General features: G+C 40.5%; 1 pseudogene; it reads left to right on the top strand.

The window, feature by feature from the left end:
* The first annotated feature begins 263 nt into the window (after positions 1-263).
* Positions 264-381, top strand: LOC126199935 (5S ribosomal RNA; annotated as a pseudogene).
* The last annotated feature ends 3,711 nt before the right edge of the window (positions 382-4,092 follow it).

Genomic DNA, 4,092 nt, shown 5'->3' with positions numbered 1-4,092 from the left:
CCTTTTTAAGGACGGTAGCAGCAAACAAATGACAGTCGCCCATTGACAAGGACCGAGGAGTCCTCTGACGAATGTTCTTGGATTTTAAACCACTTGATACGACTGAAACACAAGAGAATTTTTCCAATTCATGTCACCGCAAACAATTTTATATGTATTATTTCATTTACATAACAATAAATAAATCATGTTTCCATTTGAACCACACTCATACGTAGGTAGGCAACGACCAAAGACTTACTCAGTTTCTGATAAACCAAGTTGCCAACGGCCTTGCCGCAGTGGTAACACCGGTTCCCGTCAGATTACCGAAGTTAAGAGCTGTCGGGCTGGGCTAGCACTTGGATGGTTGACCATCCGGTCTGCCGAGCGCTGTTGGCACGCGGGGTACACTCAGACTTTGTAAGGCAAACTGAGGAGCTACTTGATTCAGAAGTAGCGGCTCCGGTCTCGGAAACTGACATACGGCTGGAAGAGCGGTGTGCTGTCCACATGCCCCTCCATATCCGCATGCAGTGACGCCTGCGGCGGAGGATGACACGGCGGCCGGTCGGTACCGTTGGGCGTTCATGGCATGTTCGGGAGGAGTTAAGTTTTTTTTAGTTTTAGATAAACCAAGTTAACGTAAGACTTCAGTTACATTTAAGCTGCATGCAACACTTTTCTGACAACACGCTCTATTTTTCCATAATTATCTAATTTGACTGATCGTATACAGCCTTAGTATATATATTCGAGTGGATACCCACGAGTGAATGTAATGTAGACGATCAGTTCTTAGTTTTATGTTCTCATTTCTAACCCTAGATGTTTTAAATGATGATAACATCCCTTTTATTGAAAAACGCGACAGAAAGTTTGCTCTTACGTTATTAGCAAATTGCTAAATAAGAGTAGGAATAATTTAGGAAAGAATGGAAAAAGAACTGGAAGGTTGTTTAAGTTGCGGAGGAACGTGGGAGAATGTGAGAGAGTACTGCATAGTATTAGGAGTCATTGTTTATACAATTAGCACATATAAAAAACGTCAGACGGTGACTACTGGAAGGTACTGTTCAAGGTTTTTAAGGCAGCGGGGACAAACAAGAGAAAGAAGAAATGTACGATCATCTGCCACGTGTACGGGAACGAATTCCAGTTAAAAGAGTAGAAATACCTGAAACACGAATAGTACTTGAGATTAGAGTGAGACAGGATTGTAGCTCATCCCACATTTTACACAATCTGTACATTGTGCAAACATTAAACTAAGACTAAGAGAAGTAAGGTAAGAGAACTGTATGTAGTGGAAGAACTATAGGTTTTGATATTGCTTATGACCTAACTGTCAGAGACGTCAAAGGCTTTGCAAGAGAAATTGAACGGAAGGGATAGCGTCTTCCAAAGCTGCTGTAAGTTGAATGTCAACAAATTTCAAAGAAATCACGAGTTAAGTTTTACTGTTTGGCAACAAAGCAGCTGACGATGGCCGAATAGATGAGACAAAATGCAGACAGGCAATAGAAAGGAAAACATTACGAAAAGGAATTCGTTTACATCGAGTTTAAATTTAAAAAGTTTGTAAATTAATCCTGTAGGTACTTGCCTGGTGGTTAGTCTTGTACGGCATTTACATGTGGGTAATAAACGGTTCAAGTCGCTGCGCAGACCACGTAGACTCGATATTTCCAAGTAACTGCACATTTCTCTGCAGTTATGCTTTATAAAAACAGAGCCACAGAGTGGGGGATTTTAGTTCTAAAAGCTACGAGGCTAGCCGACGTACTGTACAAGGCTTTGAAATGGGATTCAGTAAGCCCACACAAGAAACAAGTCTTTTTGAGAATTTAGCACTACCTGTAACGTGAAATTCATTCATTTTTTCAATGAAGCCCGCAATTCGGTGCTTCATTTTCCTGCTTCTCGTCATAATATGTTCCAGCTGCTAATGAGAATCGTGTTTGGTTCTGCTACTGAAATTTCCCGCGTCATTGGTTTGTTATGACAGGGCACCGTACACTAACAAAGATGGTTTTAATGAACACCACCAAAAATGATTCTGTTTCGTTCATTAACATCTTTTGGACCCTCTATCTCTCTCTCTCTCTATCCCCCCCCCCCCCTCTCTCTCTCTCTCTCTCTCTCTCTCTCTCTCACACACACACACACACACACACACACACACACACACACACACGCGCGCAAACACACACACCAAGACAGATAGAGGCGAGGTGAAATATACGGCCAGTGGAACCTTAACTACAACATTTGACGATGGAATCCTCGTCTTCGCAAAGTATCCTCTACAATGGATGTGAGGTAAGGTACAAAGGTATGTAATCAGCTGTGACTATTTTATGGAAAACAGTTGTTATGTTATTACAATCCCCTTCTCAATTACTTAGAGATGCTGTCAGTTATTTAAATTTTCCTGTTTTGAAGTAAATAATACTTAACACGATATCTCACTTTCAGGAGAAATGATGGATTCAAGCATGTGTATTATCACTTGCTGGAAACACAATATCATTATTCTCAACAGTGCAGATTTTCCTATAAGTATCGCCGGAAAAAGTCCCTTATTTGATACGAAATTGCTGAACAGATTTCAAAGTATTAAAATAAAATCTGCTGCCATTGTGTAACTAGAATTGACCATTTAGCCTACTCCTGAGGCGCTAAAATGACACTGTAATGAACAGACCGCTCTCCATTAATACCATATGAAATATGAAGAAAAAAGTCAGGCAACAGAAGCTTCCGAACCTCTTAAATGAAACAGGAGTGGTTCAATCAAATATGAGGTGTGGGTACCACAGTCTGCATAATGATAAACAGGCTTCATCTAACTAGGAAATGAAACCAGTTGTCCCCATAAAATTTTATATATTACTGTGATGCATCACTTGATTTCAGTTGTCGAATATGCAAAACAAAACCTTAGAAAGTGCTCGAAGATTCAAATGCGTTATAAAACACGCTAGATAGCACCTTGGCATGGATGAGTGGAGTTGGAAATGAAGGTTCCAATTAGCTATGCCCAGGAAAACACTTAGTGATTTCTGAATTAGTCAACAGATTAAATAAAAAAAAATGAATACAGAAGTATCAGTTCCCTTGCCTAAGTTCGTGACGAGCTTAACTAGGTTTCTGCATGAATTAATATAGAAAAACAGGTCTCTAACTTGAAAGATACAACTTCACAGACCTCTCTCCACGACCGATGCAAATGCTCCTTATGTCTGTATCCGCTCTAAAATTCCGTTACAGTAGGTCGCTGCTGTAACAGCTGAGAGTTATAATTACAGCCCCAACATCTATGATCAGCTCTAGGATGGAATCCTGGCACCGTGTAGGTTTAAGGTGAAGGAATCTCTCTCTCTGATGGCCCAAGACGAAGAATTCTGTCTGGAGATCTAAAGCGAAGTGCGTATCTCCTTCTCAAAATGGGTGTGAGAGCACCAGATCTCGTTATCCAATTGCCATAGACTTTCTGAGTTCTGAACAATGGGAAACTGGTAACAATGACAACAATCTCCTTTCTCTTAAAGAATCTCCTGTTATTGAACAGTAATGTACATTTCTGTCTCCTAAAGGGGAGAACTAAAGCTTCTCTACCACTGTGAGAGTGGTTTCACATTTATGCCAGTGATGGCAGCTATACTTAGACAGTCGTAAGTTTTCATACCCACAACGAAAATCATGCTGGTGAACCAACGCTGTTGTCTGACTCGAAAATTGGCGTCTTTCCCACGTTTTCACTGTCAAGACTCTTCCCAGAGTTGGTCGCACATTGTTCCGATGGTTTTCTGCATTTTTTAGTTGCTGTGAAAGCAGCCGTACAACACTTCCTTGTAAGTTCTATCTCTGACTGGGGCCTGGACGGTATAATGTTTATGCTTCGTTCAAGAACCTGCTGGAGTTCCAGATATGTAAGCAACGTCTTTGCCATTCAGAAAATAATCTTTTTAAAGCAGACGACTGATTTCTTCTGCAGTTCTTTTGTTTCAAACAACTCCATGTTAGAATTCTTGGTGCTTTGTATCTACATTATGTCCGAATACCTGTGACGGTATTTGAATTCTAGACAGGTTCTCGAATTTTTAAGAA

The sequence above is a fragment of the Schistocerca nitens genome, chromosome 8 (assembly GCF_023898315.1).
Source record: "Schistocerca nitens isolate TAMUIC-IGC-003100 chromosome 8, iqSchNite1.1, whole genome shotgun sequence".
NCBI lineage: Eukaryota > Metazoa > Arthropoda > Insecta > Orthoptera > Acrididae > Schistocerca > Schistocerca nitens.
This window is presented reverse-complemented; position numbering and strand designations above follow the sequence as displayed.